Here is a 17,765-nt window from a genome sequence, read left to right on the forward strand (position 1 = left end):
ATAAGGGGGCAGGGGGGATAGTACTCATACCTACCCACCACCCACCCACGACAACAACAAATGAACGACTCACGCACGCATAAAACAGGATAAACAACAGGAATCCTAAAGAAAAATAAAACGAAAAAAAGCAACGCTCAACGCACTCAACAGTCAATGTGTACGACTGATTGTTGTTGTTGCTGCTGTTGCTTTTTTGCGTTTTGTTCGTTCAAACATCAGTCAGTGGCGCTTGAATCGAATCGAAAATGCAAAAAGAAACATCACAGCTCCACCAAACACACGCACTCACCCGACACACACACACCCCCACAAACACACATGTGTTACACTTCCATGCGATGCCATTTGCCAAAGAGAAGAGCACTTCGTCGAGAGAGAGAAAGAGCCTCTTTACAAAATGCACTTCTGCACAAAAGTATCCAAAGTCGTCGTCGTCGTCACAAATGCCGGCAGCAGAGCCAAGTTTTGCTTATTATTAGTGTAACAAACGAGAAGAAGTGGAAACACACAACAGAGAAAACTTACAGAGAGTCGCCGTATTCTCTGCTCTCTGCCAACGGAGATGCAAACATGTTTTGATATCAAAACAAAAGTACGACAACGACGACGACTACGGCCGACGATAGCCACATAATTGTAATTAATGAGGAGAATCGACGACACGATGAGACACTCGCAGTGTGCTGTTGTGTGTGTGCGTTGTATGTGCGACTCTTTTTTTGTTGTTTCAGTGTGCTTTGAATCCAACGAAATTGTGGGGAGAGGCGAAATTTTAAGAAAATCATGGAAAGAGCCATTGTTTGTGACAGTGTGATAAAAGGCGGCCAGTGATGGGAGTTTTTAATTGTCTAAAATAATAAAAAAGGGAGTATAATTTGGTATATTTAGTGGATATTATCGGGGGGAAAATCATGAATATTTCTAAAAAAGAGATTTAAGGATTTATAGAGACATAATATATAAGAATATGTGATAAACTATGGAGAATATCTTTTTTAAGCTAGCTTTTTACAGATATTTGCTGATGGCCTGTTAAGATCTTAATAGAGGATTTTTCAGAAAATTATCTTCAGAAGTTAAAGGGACCAATCGTGTATTTTTTTATAAACATTTTTTGGGGCATTTTCAGGATTATAAACTTTGATATTTTAAAAATATTGTCTGTGAAACTATCAGAACCATAAGCACGGATTCTTTAGGGAATATTTTCTGAAATATTATCAGCGGTCATTAGAAGAATTAAACGTGGGTTGTTCAAAGTAGCAAACATGTATTTTTTAAATTTCCGCGAGTACTACTGGAGTTTCAAATATTTTTATATGCTTATTCTTAGGGGTTATTTGAGTATTGAACCTGGATTTTAAGGTATACTCTCTCATCATAGCTTTTTTTAGGAGTATTTTCTCAACAAATACAAAAGCTTTGACCATGACATTTTTTAAATTTATCCTAAAGAACTACCAGAGCTATAAAAATGTATTCCAAATATCCTCTCCAGTACTAAGAGCCCAACAAATGTGATTTTTTTTAAAGGTGTACAAATGTGTACCTTCTTTAAAAAATATTTTTCTTTTAGGACTATTAGATATAGAAATACTTTTTTCATATAGTCCTAAATTTTTTCAGAACATTCTGAATACGTTCAGGACTATTTAGACCAAAATCAATTTTTAAGAACATTTTCTGAAGTATTTTCTTCTTGGGTATCGTGGATTAAAAAAAGGATTTATAAGGTATCATCTGTAGCAGATTCGTGAATGTTTGAAGAATCGTGGATTTTAGAAATATTTCTTATCGAATTTTTGGTAATAATCGAGAATGTTTAAACCCTCCAAATCTACGAGGCTTTTCAAGAATACTTTGTTTGAGGAATATTTTATAATGGTATACCAGACCCATAAACGGGGATTTTTAAAAAATATTTTTGAGGGACTATCAGAGGCATAATATTGGCATTTTTACCCTAAACTTATTTTTTGAGAAACTACCTTAATTCAGGGGTTTTTTGTATATTTATTTAGAAAACATAAAAAAATTCTAGGAGGAAGTAAAAAAGTATCAGTCGGTTTTGCCGATAGATGTATACCTTTGTGCTAAATTATTGACCCTTTAAGGTGAATGTTCCAAAGGAATAGACCAATACTGTCAATTTCGTATATGACCTATGTCAAATATAAATATTTCATTTTGGAATTTAAAGAAAATCGAACACATTTTCATGCGAATGACCTCTAGCCTTTTGCGGGTGAGATACCAGAAGAAGCGGAAAAATAAATTCCATATTCACATCGGATCTCTGGTTGAGAGAAATATTTAGATATACCTGGTTTGAAGAAAATTACTGACTTGTATCGCAAGTTATGAGAGGTATAATTATTGAAAATTGTGACCCTTTGTGTTTGAGGTACTGAGATCTTCACACCAGATCTTGTGATAACTAATATATTAAGATTTTTGAAATTTAAAGAGAATTAATTCGAAATTTTGGAATCTTTATGAGAGAGGTACCAGAGGGAATGCGCCGATATACCTTTCATAACAGCAGATCTTGTATTAGTAGAAATATTGAGATGTGTAACATTTAAAGCGAATCGGTTGGTTATTTAGCATTTTATTAGATATATAAATATTCCAAATTTTGACCCGTTGTGGGGGAGGTATCAGAATGAATTGCCCGAATTTTCCCCCCTTTACACCAGATCTTGTGTGAATAAAAATGTTTGGATGTGCAAAATTTAAAGAGAATCGGTTGCACATTGCGCTTTTCATGAGAGATATAATTATTCCAAACCATACAGACAGACAGACGGACGGACATCGCTAAATCGACTCTAAATGTCTTAAAACGGATTTGGTCCAAAGAGACCTAGGATCTAAAACTGTTATCTCGAGGAGGCACGTTTTGGCCGTATCAAATGATATAGACCCTCTCTAGCCATATGACTGAGGGTATTAAAATCCTTTGGCAAATCTATCCGGCGCTCCATCAGTAACTCTCATTCCAAATTTCTCAATTCCGGCTCATTGCGTTTGTCCAATACAAAGTATTTAATATGAAGTACAAATTTTAGTAATTTTCATAACCTTTTAGTACGAATTTTCAAACACCCAGGCTTATAACACACTAGAACTCAAGATTCTAGCTTCAGCCATTTCGTCTGGGTCAGTCAGTAATTTCACTATATTTGTGCTACAAAAAATTAAAATTTTAATTAAAACGATATTTCTATTTTTTAGACACATTTCCAAATATATATTTTTTTTAAATTTTTCATAAACTTGATTTTTTAAAATATGTTTTGTGCTACAAAAAATTGAAATTTTAATTAAAAAAATATTTTCTATTTTTCAAACACTTTTCCAAATATATATATATATATATTTTTTTTTTAAATTTTTCATAAACTTGAATTTTTAAAATATTTTTAAAGGGATTTATATAATTTTAGATATTTTAATCTATTTTAAGTCTGGTTTTATGGTTAGTGTTCTGCCCTAATAATGTCCCTCAAAAGTTGTAATTACGCCTCTGATTTATTTCCATTTATTTTTTCATAATTAAAAAAAAATATTCACTTTATTCCCCAAATCCCAATTATTTCCCACCGATTAAACATATCCATCCCCGCCAACATGGTGTAAGCTTCAAAATGCCTACCAAAAAGGCAAATGCCTTCGGTTGGGGATGGCTTCTCTGCCAAATTTAAAAGAAATTTTTATTTTGGCGGGCCGAACAAAAAGAATGAGAATAATAAGCCAAAGATGAGAGCAAGAAATTCAATGAGAATACGGGGTAGCATCTTAATGATGTGGTGGTGATGAGACTGAGAGAGAGAGAAAGAGTGTGGGAGCAATGGAAGTGGTAGTGGGTTGTGGGGATGGTTTTTGTAAGTTTGTTTCGAGGAATGTTGGTGTTCGCCATATGGAAATTATGAGAGACTACTGAGGCTGACTGACTGACTGTTGATGCTTTTGAGAAGCATGCCTGTTTGCGAGGGAGTGTAATGAATGTGTGGGGGAGGCGAAAGGTGGTGAGTAATGTAATGTTGTTGATTTTGTTGGGGGGCTGATGTTGACAGAGAGCCAGTGCTGCTGCTGCTGCTGCCGCCGCCGCCACTGAGACAGAGAAACCATGCATTGCATTGCATTAGAAATTAGATTAAGTTTTTGTGCGTTTGAGAGCAGAGACATTTAGAGAGAGCGAAAGAACTTTGCTGCCTAAGTTAACTGCGACTGCATTTGTGTGGTGCTGGCTGAGCACTGCATTTGTGGGCCTTATGACTGTGTGTTATTTTCTTTGGGGAGGGGCTCAGGGGGGAAATAACTAATTCTGCACTGAGATGCCATGAGTTGAGATTTGCCTTTTCATTGTCGGCATCCAATGGGGGAAGAGAACAAGCAGCCTTTTGTTATTGTTGTCGTCTATGTTTTTGGCTACGTTTTGGGAGCAAATTCACATTACACATTAGTTAGTTGTGTTTAGTTAATTTTGTTCCGTACTTTTAGCGGCGTTGAGCAAAACTTGGCATTAGTCGCGCTCAGAGCCTCCAAACGTTAAGGATGTGCAGACAAAATTAGGAAAAATAGTCAAAAAACCGAGAAAACACAAAACGAAAATTAAAAAAAAATACAAAAAAAAATTTAGAAAAAAAACACAAAAATATAAAATTTAATAAAAAATCGAATATTTATTTATTTAAAAATTTTTTTGAAATTTTATGTGAGTCCTTGTAACCAGAAAAATAAACAATTTTGAAAATTTTGTTACGAAAAAAAGTTGTCAAACAAAAAAAAGAGGAAATTTATTGAAATTTCCCTCGTTTGGAAAAAAATAACAGTAAATTTTTTTTTGTCTGCGGTTAGTTTGTGTTTTGTGCGCCGGGATCCCCCCGCTCCCGCCCTTGTCATTGTTTGCCCTACGTGTGTGAGTCTTGTCGAGTCCCAGAGTCTGGTGGTGCGGCTGCTGCCATTAACCGTGTGTTTCGCTTTCCCCCCGCGTTCTATTCGTGCCGCTGTTTTTGAGAAAAAACAAAACGCAAAATTTGTTGGTGTGCAAAGTTCTGTTTTTTGTTGTTGTTGTGGCAATTCCTTTTTGTCCGGTCATGCGTGAGACTAGAAACTAAACGAAAAAGGAAATATTTGGAATAGAATTTCAAAAAAAAAAAAAAAAAACACAAAACGCCAAAACTTAAAATTCAAAGATTCTCAAGAAAACTTGTTTTTGACACTTGACAAACATTGAAATGGAAAACTCTTCAAATTTTGGACTGCTGTAATCCCCCTTCCCTTGCTTCTTGAGATTCTCAAGCAACCCCAAAGAAAAAAAACCTTTCCATTTTGGGACCAAAAAAAAATCTCAAAAAAGCCAAAAACAAATCTCATTACATGCCAGAGGTTACGAAGAAAGCAGAAAATTAAGTTTTGAAAATTTGTTCCATTGAAGAAAGCAAAAACAACCCCCTTTGGCTGTAAACCCAACAACAACATTGAAAGTAAAAGGAAAAAAAGGATTTGGTGTCCGGTACCCAAGCAAAAAAAAACATAACAACAAAAATAAATCACAACATCACAGAAATAGAGAGAGAGTCAAGGAAACTTTCCTCCTGGACTCTTCAAGAAGGTAAATATTAAAAACATGAGCACATTTTTCTCAAAACAACAACAAAAAAAACGAAAACTTTATTTTGAATTCTTTACTTCATAACATCATTATTATCATCAACAACATCATCATCTTCTTCTTTGCTCTCTTCATCATCGACATTGTATTTAACTCCTTCTTCATCATCATCGTCCTTAGCTTCTCCTCCAACATCATCCTCCTAACCGAACTCTGTCTGTCAGTCGGTCACTCACACTGACCGGCTGGCTGCTTGGCCACAACATGCATCTGTTGGTCGGTTGGTCGTTCTGCCTGTCCTTTGTCTGCTGCCTTGTGTTTTGACTGCCTGCCTGCATGTTCGTTTGGTTGTGTTTGCCTTCGATCCTGTGTGGAACAGGTTAACCTTCAAATGTTGATTTTTCTAAAAACAAAGCTTTTTCGTTTTGGACATTTAGTTTCTTTTCAGACAGCACAGACAGACACCTTAACAACCATCGAACTCAAACCCAAACTTTGTGGCATAGAAATATTTAGAGATTACCCATAAAATTTTTAATTTGTTTCAAGTTCAATACCCTGTATTTGGGGTATGGAGGGAACTTAAATAAGTAAATTGTTAATGTTCGGAAAATTATATGAATAATTAGGAAAATATAATTACATTTAATAACGGTATCAGGTAGGGGAATAAAGATCTCCGTACTTCCCTCGAAATCAAAATTTTCAAACTTTGAAATATTAAATTTTTTCGAAATGCAATTTTAGGTTAAGAGGTGGACAAATAAAAAAAGGACAAATAAACCGCTCCTTGTTTGAACTATTGACATCATTCTCATATGGACCTCAATTAAGGCTGTTGATCAACTGGTGCACACTTAATTTGAAATCGGATAAAGATATATATGGGAGCTATATCCAAATCTGAACAGATCTCGATAACATTTGGCAGATATATTTCTGAGCTGTATTTGATATATTTCCCTGAATATCGTTATTACGGAGTGCATATTACGGCTGAGGGTAACAAATATAACAAATCGTATGAACAATATATATGGGAGCTACAGCTATATCTGAACCGATCTTCACCAAATTTGACATACTAGCTTCTAGACTCAATTCGGTCGTAAGTGCCAAATTCCATTCCATTTGGACAAATATTAGACGTTTGGTGCACAATAAAAGCTAAATCGGACGAAGTTATATAAATGGAGCTATATCCAAATCTGAACCGATCTCGATAAAATTTGGCAAATATATTTCTGAGCTGTATTTACTATATTTCCCCAAATATTGTTGTTACAGAGTGCATATTACGGCTGCGGAGGACAAAACTAACAAATCGGATGAACAATATATATGGGAGCTATAGCTATATCTGAACCGATTTCGATAAAATTTGGCACACTTAGTTTCAGGCCTAATATGGTTGTATGTGCAAAATTACATACTATTCGGACTGATATTACACGTTTGGTGCACATTAAAAGGCAAATCGGACGAAGATATATATGGGAGCTATATCTAAATTTTGACCGATTTTCTCCAATTTCAATAGGGTTCGTCCTTGGGCCAAGCAAATGATCTGTGCAAAATTTCATCTGGATAGGGCAATAAATGTGTACTGTTCTTTGTTTACAAAAATACAGGGACAGACGGATGGACGGACATGCATAAATCGACTCGGAATGTGATTCTATGCAGATCATCAAAAGGAACTATCTGTCTATCTCGTTTCCTTTTGCCTGTTACAAACAAATGCACAAATACATAATACCCTGACCACCTTGTGGTGTAGGGTATAAAAAGGACAAATAAATCGCTCCTTATTTGAACTATTGGCATCTTTCTCATAAGGACCTCAATGAAAGCTGTTGGTCAACGAATTTTTAAATAATCAGAAAAATTATGCGTTTCGATCACATACCAGGTGTGGAAATCTAGGTCATTGGGAAATGGCTTTCAACCATGATTTATAATATCTGACCAGATTATCTTTGTGTTCAGCTTCAGTTTCAAAGAGAATTTTTTGGAATTTCAACATCGAAGATCAAAAATTTGTCTCTATATCTCAAAAAATTCCTTCTCAGATTCAACTCAACGAAATCAAAAGGTCTTCCACATAAAAATTTAGTTTAGATTCCAGGTGAGAGCCCATGGATATTTTTTTAGAGATTTTTTTTGTGGAAAATTTTATATTTTGACCCCTCGAATGTTTTTCTTAATAAATGGATACGCCCCTGGTTTAAAATACTAAGGCTGATCTAAGATTGTAAAGCTTCCGCAATCTAATGTTTTTTTTCTCTACTAGTGCTTATTTCGTAAATGGCCCATTTCCGATTGAAAGAATAAATAGTTGTATCCTTAAATTGAAGGAATATGGCTGAATATACGGGAGAATATGGCGACATTATTTTGAAAAATCATAGTAATGTTGCAAAATGTGCGATAACATCGGAATCGGATTTTTTGATTTCAAAAATTTAAGGAGAAAAAATTAATAAAAACTGGTTTCAAAAAAAAAAAAAAAAAAAAAAAAACAGAACAGAAAGAAAACAGCTAAGTTCGGGCGAGCCGAACATTTAATATCCTCTACAAATTGGAAAAAAAAATAAAATTTAAAAAAAATCCGTTAAAAATTCCCAATATCAGGTGTTATGGGGCTATACGAAAATGCGAACCTCTACAGCCAGCAAAGGGCGTGCAAGTTTAGGATAGTTCCGTTGAAAAACGAAGCTAAAATCATCCAACTACCTAATAGATACCGTTATATGGGGCTATACAAAGATGTGGACCTGCACGGACAATTTTCTGTCATAGTCTGTAGTACCCATTACGAACTTCAAATACGAAATTTGAAATAGTTCCGCTAAATAAAGTCTTTTAAATCATAAAAATACCGAATATCGGGAGGTACCGTTATATGGGGGCTATATGAAGGCGTGGACCTACATGGCCCATTTTCTGTCTTAGGCTGTAGTATCCATTACGAACTTCAAATATCAAATTTGAAACAATTCCGGTAAATAACGTACCTAAAATCATCAAAACATCCTATATCGGGCGGCACCGTTATATGGGGGCTACACGAAGGTGTAGACCTACATGGCCCATTTTCTGTCTTAGGCTGTAGTATCCATTGCGAACTTCAAATGCGAAATTTTAAACAATTCCGGGGAATAATGTCGCTAAAAGCATCAAAATACCGAATATTGGGAGGTACCGTTATATGGGGGCTACACCAACATGTGGACCTGTGTAGGAAATTTTCTGTCATATGATATAGTATTCCAACTCCAAATACCAAATTTGAACCATTTCCGATGAAAAGTGTGACACAAATCATAAAAAAAGCCGAAAACCTAGAGGTATAGTCATATGGGGACTATACCAAAACTTGGACCTATATTCACAGTTCTATGCAGAGATGTTGCCTACATGCTGGGTACAAAAAATTACAGTTTACGGAAAATTCGGGTTAAAATTGTTATTAAAACAACAAAAACAACTTAAATCTGACAGTTCAGTTATTTGGGGACTGTAGCAAATCGTGGACCTATATAGACACTTCTATGCAAGGATGTTGCCTACATGCTGGGAACAAAAATTGACAATTTACAGCAAAAACGGTCTGCAATTGTGATAAAAACAGCAAAAAAAAACTTTAAATCTGACGGTACAGTTATATGGGGCCAATGCCCAATCGTGGACCTTTATAGTCAATTATTAATTCCAAAGGTCATCTGAGTCCAATTTTTATCAACCTATTTCATTTCGTTTGGAAGCTAAAATGATTTTCAAGGACGGACAGACAGACACACGGAAATCACTTTTAAATCGACTTACAATTTTATGCTGATCATGAATATATATACTTCATGGGGTCTATGACGAATATTTAGAGGTGTTACAAACGGTATGGTAAATTTAATATACCCTCCTTTCCAAGGTGGAGGGTAGAATAAATTAAAACCTACAGTCTGATTTGTATTTTTTTTGTCTCAGATTAGGCTCAACAAGATTTTTTTTAATTTTCATACCCTACACCTCAAGATTGACCCATAGTTCCTTTTGATTATCTGCATAGAATCACATTCTGAGTCGATTTATGCATGTCTGTCCATCCTTCTGTCCGTCCTTTCCTAGTTCTGTCTGTCCGTCCATCTGTCCATGTATTTTTGTAAACAAAGAACAAGTCGCATTTTTTAACCGATCCAGATGAAATTTTGCACAAATCATTTATTTGGCCCAAGGACGAACCCTATTGAAATTGGAGATAATCGGTAAAAATTTAGATATAGCTCCCATATATATCTTCGTCCGATTTGCCTTTTATTGTGCACCAAACGTGTAATATCAACCCGAATAGTATGGAATTTTGCACATACAACCAAATTAGGCCTGAAAATAAGTATGCCAAATTTGATCGAAATCGTTTCAGATATAGCTACAGCTCCCATATATATTGTTCATCCGATTTTTTATTTTTGTCCTCCGCAGCTGTAACATGCACTCTGTAACAACAATATTTGGGGAAATATATCAAATAAAGCTCCGAAATATCTTTGCGAAATTTTATCGAGATCGGTTCAGATTTGGATATAGCTCCCATATATAACTTCGTCCGATTTGCCTTTTATTGTGCACCAAACGTCTAATATTCATCCAAAAGGGATGGAATTTGGCACTTATGACCGAATTGAGTCTAGAAGGTAGTATGCCAAATTTGGTGAAGATCGGATCAGATGTAGCTATAACTCCCATATATATATTGTTCATCCGATTGGGTAACAAATATGACCCACAGCCGTAATATGCACTCCGTAACAACGATATTCAGGGAAATATATCAAATACAGCTCAGAAATACATTTGCTAAATTTTATCGAGATCGGTTCAGATTTGGATATGGCTCCTATATATAACTTCGTCCGATTTGCCTTTTATTGTGCACTAAACGTGTAATAATAGCCCAAACGGGATGGAATTTGATATTTACGACCGAATTGAGTCTAGAAACTAGTATGTCAAATTTGGTGAAGCAATAATATGCACTCCGTAACAGCGATATTCAGGGAAATATATCAAATACAGCTCAGAAATATCATTGCGAAATTTTATCGAGATCGGTTCCGATTTGGATATAGCTCTCATATATATCTATCATCGGATAGATAGATATATATGAGAGCTATATCCAAATTCAAGTTAATTGTGCACTAAATGGGCAATACAAGCCCGAATTGAAAAGATGCAAATGCTTCGGCATATTTAGTCCTTTGAACTTTAAATAATAATTGTTGTTGTAGCTTGTCTGATTTAATTCTTCCATAAAACATTTGAATTGTGGTGTGAAGCTCTACTAAATATGCAAAGTGGTGTAGGATATCATAAAGTCGGACCGCCCGACTTTAAGACTTTCTTCACTGTTTTTTTTTGTTGTATTTTTTTATCATTTTATTATCTAAAAGGTGTTATAATAACTCCTAACCGTCGACATGAAGAAGTTATATCTGCAGAATAGCTTTATGTTTATGAGAGACACCTGTGATCATCTTAGAAGGTGTTTCTTGTGCAAAAGTCCTCTAAAAAAATTCAAAATCGTACCTGTCTTTCCTGCATCTAAAGATAACAAAAAATTCGTTCTTTAATATAGAAGACCTTCTGAAGGCCACATTTACTTAGTCATTGATAATGAATATTTTTATAAAAATTAAAAAAAAAGAAAAAACATCAACAACAACATTTGGCCACTATTTAAAACAACATTTATCAGTTGGCTATTTTTATTAAAATTGGTAATCTTCGTTTCTCTGTGTTTTGTGCTGCACACATGCATAGGATTTTTTATTTAATTCATTTTTGTATTTTTTGTTTTTTGATTTTTTGCTGTAAAGTTGATTTATCGTTTTTTTGCCATTCTCACAGCGCCTGCCAGTAGTTTTTATTTTTTCTTAATTTTTTTTTAAATTTTTTTCTTGGGCCGTAATGTAAAAATTTTGCGCGCCTCTTTTTTGTTGTGTCCGAAAAATGCCTTAATTTTTGTCAGTTCTTTTCGTGTATTTATACCCTCCAACACAAGGTGGTAAGGGTATTATGTCTTTGTGCATTTGTTTGTAACAGGCAAAAGGAAACGAGATAGACCCATAGTTCCTTTTGGTGATCAGCATAGAATCACATTTTGAGTCGATTTTTTCAAAGACCATCGGACACCCAAAGGATAATTTCTCAAGACCGTGTTCATTTAAAGAAAAGATTTTGCACCATCTGACCCTCAAACGTCGATTTTTATACCCTACACCACATAGTGGTAAGGGTATTATGTCTTTGTGCATTTGTTTGTAACATGGAGAAGGAAACGAGATAGACCCATAGTTACTTTTGAGAACCTTCATAGAATCACTTTCTGAGTCGATTTATGCATGTCAGTCCGTCTGTCCGTCCGTCCGTCTGTCTGTCCATTTATTTTTGAAAATAAAATACCGGTCGCATTTATTATTCGATTGAAATAAAATTTTCTAAATAACATTTGTTTGGCTCAGGGACAAACCCTATTGAAATTGGTGAAAATCGGTCCAAATTTAGATATAGCTCCCATATATATGTCTTCATCCGATTTTAGGTTTCTTGTGCTAATATCAGTCCAAATGGTGTGATTTTTGCTACATCCAACCTAATTCAGACTACAAGCATGTATTTCAAATTTGGTGAAAATCGGTTGAGATATAGCTATAGCTCCCATATATATATTCATCCGATTTTAGGTTTCTTGTGCACCAAATGTCTAAGATCAGTCCAAATGGTGTGAATTTTGGCACTTCCGACCGAATTTAGTATAGAAATAAAAACTTTAAATTTGGTCGAAATCGGTTCAAATATAGCTATATATATGTTTCATCCGATTTGGTGTTTAAGTCCCTCACATTCGTTATATGCACTCCACAAAAATGATATTTAGTACCAGATATCGGATAGAGCCTAGCAATTCAAAGATCAAATTTTATCAAGTTCGGTTCAGATTTGCTTAGCTCTAGCTCCATATATATGTTTCATCCGATTTGGTGTTTAAATCTCCAACTTTCGGAATATACACTCTCATATTTTACACCAGATATCTCATTGAGCTCAGCAATGCCCAATATAAACCTTTCTTTTACGAAAGCTCTACTATTTTTGCATAGTGGTGTAGGGTATCATATAGTCGGCCCCGCCCGACTTTTGAGCTTTCCTCACTGTTTTTTGTTTCTATTTCTATTTCTTGTTTTTGGTTTTTTTTTATTTTTTTTTTTTTGTAAAATTTACAATGATGATGCTGTTGTTATTGTTGTTTTTGGTGTCTTCGTCAAAAAGTATTTATGAAAATGTCTTAAAATTTAATTGTTTCAATTTTTCGTTGACGTGTTGATCAAATCTAAAATTGCAAACAAAAATAACGTAAAGAGAGAAAATGTATAGCAGGGCGGTGGTAATAAAGGGAGGAGGAAGGGTATATTTAATTTTAGGATTTTTTGGGTAAAATATGGCGGAACTAATTAATCATATTTAAAGAGCTGCCTCACTTTTTTTTTCTTTTTGCAAAAAAAAATATTTTTTGTTTACTTTTTGGGTTTCTTTGTTGAATTTTTGAAAGATTGAAAACTTGTAAAATTGGGGGGCGTAGCCAACAAGGGGGTGGGATATTAAGAAAATATATGAAAAGTTCAGGGTTCCTAGTGTCAAAATTTAATAAAGACAAATGGTAATATTGCGGTTGTACTTTCCTTTGATGTAATCCCCACCATAACCGTTTCCCCATCCCTGCTCCTTGAATTATGTTAAATATGCTATCATCAGCTCTTTAATCGCATCAACAGTAGAAAATTATATGAGCAGTTTTGATTGCCAAAAAATGTCAAGTGTAATATGCTGCTGAAAACTACCTGTGGGAAGGATACCGAAGTAGAAAAGACCGAGGTATTTTATTCTACAAAAATCTACAAAATATTCTATAATATCTTAAAAGGCTTGGGAACGTATTCCAACACTGACGATTGTTTGGGAGGTTGGGAAATAACAAAAAAATAGAAAATTTTGGGAATTGTGACGATTTGGAAATGCCTGTGAAAACTGACTATCAAAGGCTTGTTTTGGAAGCTTGAAATAGTTGAAATTATTTTGGAAGCTTGAAAACCAGTAAGGAAATATCTCAAGTCAGGCGGGCAGACTTTATGATACCCTACACCCTCTTGGCATTTTTAGTAGAACTTCCGTAACAAATTATGTAATTTATTTGAAGTAGATGAAGTACCACCTATCACCCTTTGGCTTTAGAGCAGTTAAACTTTGGTTTCAGGGGGAACCAATATATGGGAGTCGAACCAATTCTGAGTCGACTTTCCCTAAATTTGACGGAGATGTTTTTATCTTTAATACTATATAACATTGTATCAATTCGAGAAGGATTATATTAAAACAAGTAAAAAAGCAATAAGTTCGACCGGACCGAACTTTGAACACCCTTACCCATTTGGAACGAAAGAAATTTTCAAAAAAAAAAAATTCGTTAAAATTCTGAAAATACCGAATACACCCGTTATGTTGGGGTCTATACGAAGACATGGACCTGTATAAGCATCTTTTCTCATAAGCCATTCAAATACGAAATTTAAAAAAAAAATCCGGCAAATAATGTAGCTAAAATCATCAAAATATCGAATATAGGAAGCTACCGTTATATCTGCGCTATACGAAGACCTGGACCTGCGTAGACAATTTTCTGTCACAGGCTGTAGGACCTATTAGATACTTGAAATACGAAATTTCCAACAATTTCGGTGAATATAGTACCTTAACTCGTCAAAATACCGAATATAGGAAGGTACTGATATATGAGGCCCATACGACAACCTGGACCTGCATAGACAATTTTCTGTCATAGGCTGCAGTATCCATTACGAAATTCTAATAACAAATTTGAAATAATTCCGGTGAATAATGTCACTAAAATCATGAAAATACCAAATATCGGGAGGTACCGTTGTATGGGGGCCTATACAAAGACCTGGACCTACACAGACAATTTTCTGTCTTAGGTTGCAGTTTCTATTTCGAAGTTCAAATACCAAATTTGAAATAATTCCGGTGAATAATCACTCACTAAAATCATAAAAATACCGAATATCCGGAGGTACCGTTATATGGTGGCTATACGAAGACGTGGACCTGCATAGACAATTGTCTGTCACAGTAGTACCCATTACGAACTATAAATACGGAATTTGAAACAATTTCGGTGAATTATGTCGCTAAAATCGTCAAAATACCGAATATAGGAAGGTACTGATATATGAGGCCCATACGACAACCTGGACCTGCATAGACAATTTTCTGTCATAGGCTGTAGTATCCATTTCGAAATTCTAATAACAAATTTGAAATAATTCCGGTGAATAATGTCACTAAAATCATGAAAATACCAAATATCGGGAGGTACCGTTATATGGGGGCCTATACAAAGACCTGGACCTACATAGACAATTTTCTGTCATAGGCTGTAGTATCTATTTCTAACTTCAAATGCCAAATTTGAAAGTATTCTGGTGAATAATGTCGCTAAAATCATCAAAATATCGGGAGGTACAGATATATGCGACCTTTACGAAGACCTGGATCTGCATAGATAATCTTCTGTCATAGGCTGTAGTTCCCATTACGAACTCTACAGGGTGAGATAAGAAAAAAACTGCAACAAAGGCCACCTTTGGCACGAATTATGGTCTTCAAACGGCCAATGAAACCGTCACACACACTGCCCGAATATTGCTCTGCGGTTTTTTGGGCCATTCCCGGCGAAGCGCTTGCTTGAGGTGATCGACACTTTGGTATTTTTTAGTGCCTACCTTGCTTTCCAAAAAATACTCCAGACACAATAGTCCAACGTATTGGTATCCGGAGAATTTGGTGGCCATTGTGCGCTGGAAATGAAGCGAGGAACCTCATTTTGTAACCATTCTTGGATGGGGCGTGCTGAGTCCTGATGGAATGTCTAAGGTCTGCGGCCAAAATGTTTGCTTGCCCAAGGCCTTAATACACCCTCCCGAATATTTTCGCGATAATATTCGGCATTTATTCTGATGCCACGGTCGATTAATACGAGCGGAGCGGAGAGCGACCATCGGCTATTATGGCGGCCCACACCATCACCATGGCCGGCACTTGAGCTCTGGTGGCCAACCGAAGGTGCACATTTTCAGCTGGCCTCTTTGGCAAGTAAACACGATCATTTACAAACTGCTGGACAATGAATGTTTTCTCATCGGAGACCAAACCAACCAAATTCGGCTCATCACTTCTTTAGGCCAAGCGAAGCAAATCTTTAGCTCTTTTGAGTCTATTTTCTTTTAGTTGCGGTGTAAGTTCTTGCACTTTTTGGAATTTCAATGGCTTCACCCCAAGCTAATTTTTCAATATTTACCGAATGGAATATTGCGATATGTTCAGCTCACGAGCCATTTTTTCGGCCATTGCGACGCGAGTTTCGATCAAGTCACTGCTTCTTTTCATTTCTGCTGATATTGCTGTTTTCTTCCGTCCTTGACGTCGGACTACGCTACCAGTATCACGGTAATGAGCGATGATACGAGACACAAAAGATTTATTCACATTTAAATGCTGGAGTGCTCTAACGATAGCCACTTGCGATTTTCCAGCCAAATATAAAGAAATCGCACTATCGCGCTTGTATTCGATCCATCTATCGAATAACTTTTTTTCTGTAAAATTCTCAGCAAAATGCTTTTGTGCGCTTGTAAACAATAGGATGAGCTGTCACTGGAATAATTTTAACAGCTGTCGGATGGGTGGCTTAGAAATGACAGCAGTCTGAAGTGGGTTGCAGTTTTTTAATCTCACCCCGTATACTTTGTTATGTCTAAAATTATTATTTCGATGAGTTACAAACGGAATGACGAACTTTATATTCCCACCACACTATGTATTGTGGAGGATATAAAAATACGATCAATGGCTTGTTTGGAGGCTTGAAGGGCTTTTTAAGACTTAATTCTTCATGACTACCAAGAAAGTGTATTTAAAATTATATTCCTGACTATCCTTAGAAAGTTATTTCTTTGATGCCAAATTTTATGAATTTATATCCCAGTTTCGTGTTTTTCATCTCAAATAGCTCTCATTTTCCTTACTTTTTCCAATAAACACTCTCTCTCTCCTGCCACTTTCCCAGCAAAACGATTTTCTTCCCATCACCCCACATTTTTTCCAATATCACCATCATTTCAATCAACAAAAAACCTAAAACCCAACACATTCCCAATTTCTTTTGTTTCATTTGCAATTTTTTTTTTTTTGCTTCTGCATTTGGCTAATTGTAAAAAATGCATAAATTTTCAGCATTTACGTCTTTTGGGAGGTTTATTTTAGAAATTTTACAAAAAAAAAAAAAATCTTCTAAATCCTCCCAACACCCCACCCAGAAACAAGAAAAAAATATAGAATTTTTTTAAAATAAACAAAATATTATTTATAATATATAGCGAACACGTTCATATGTAAGAAGGATTGTAGGGGCTCACTAGTGTATGGGAACTTTTTGTGGGAAAATTACCAGAAACAAAAAGATCCCGATGAAAAAAGAAAAATAGTTTTAATAATGCAATGCCGCCTGTTTTTTCGCCAACAGCAGGCCAAAGGCGTAAATATTTTTTTAATGCACCAGAATATTGCATGGGCACCCTACCCTAAGTCAAGGTCATGGATGGGAGGGAGTGGCATATGACACATTTGGAAATAATTTAAATTTATAAAAGAAAATAAAGAATTTTCGGTAAACCTATACCAAGACTTGCATATTGGGAAGGCTTGAATATTTATTGAAAATTACCCAGGTTAGGTCCTGTTCGGAGAGTTTGGAAATAAATTTAGAATTTACCATTCAAAGACTTTTAAAAATCCACTCTTAAATTTGTTTAAATTCGCCATTAATTTTTTGTTAGGAAGCCAGGTAAATTCGCGTTTAGGCTTGTTTGGAAGGCTTGAATATGAAGTGAAAATTTCACTTTAAAGGCTTGTTTGGCAGACATAACAATCGAAAGTTAAATTCACGTTTTAGGGATTGTTAAACATCTGCAATTAAAAAATTTAAAATTCGGCATTAAATTTCGTA

The 17,765-nt window shown here is 35.3% G+C and overlaps 1 protein-coding gene across 1 annotated transcript in view; it reads left to right on the forward strand.

Annotated features, from left to right (window-relative positions):
• Nucleotides 1-5,201: 5,201 nt before the first annotated feature.
• LOC131800391 (protein hunchback-like) overlaps nucleotides 5,202-17,765 on the forward strand; it is a 33,829-nt gene continuing 21,265 nt past the window's right edge. Inside the window, exon 1 of the mRNA XM_059129038.1 lies at nucleotides 5,202-5,623. The gene's annotated coding sequence lies outside the window, so the exon portion shown is untranslated. The remainder of the gene's footprint in view (nucleotides 5,624-17,765) is intronic.

This window comes from Musca domestica, unplaced genomic scaffold, assembly GCF_030504385.1.
Source record: "Musca domestica strain aabys unplaced genomic scaffold, Musca_domestica.polishedcontigs.V.1.1 59, whole genome shotgun sequence".
NCBI lineage: Eukaryota > Metazoa > Arthropoda > Insecta > Diptera > Muscidae > Musca > Musca domestica.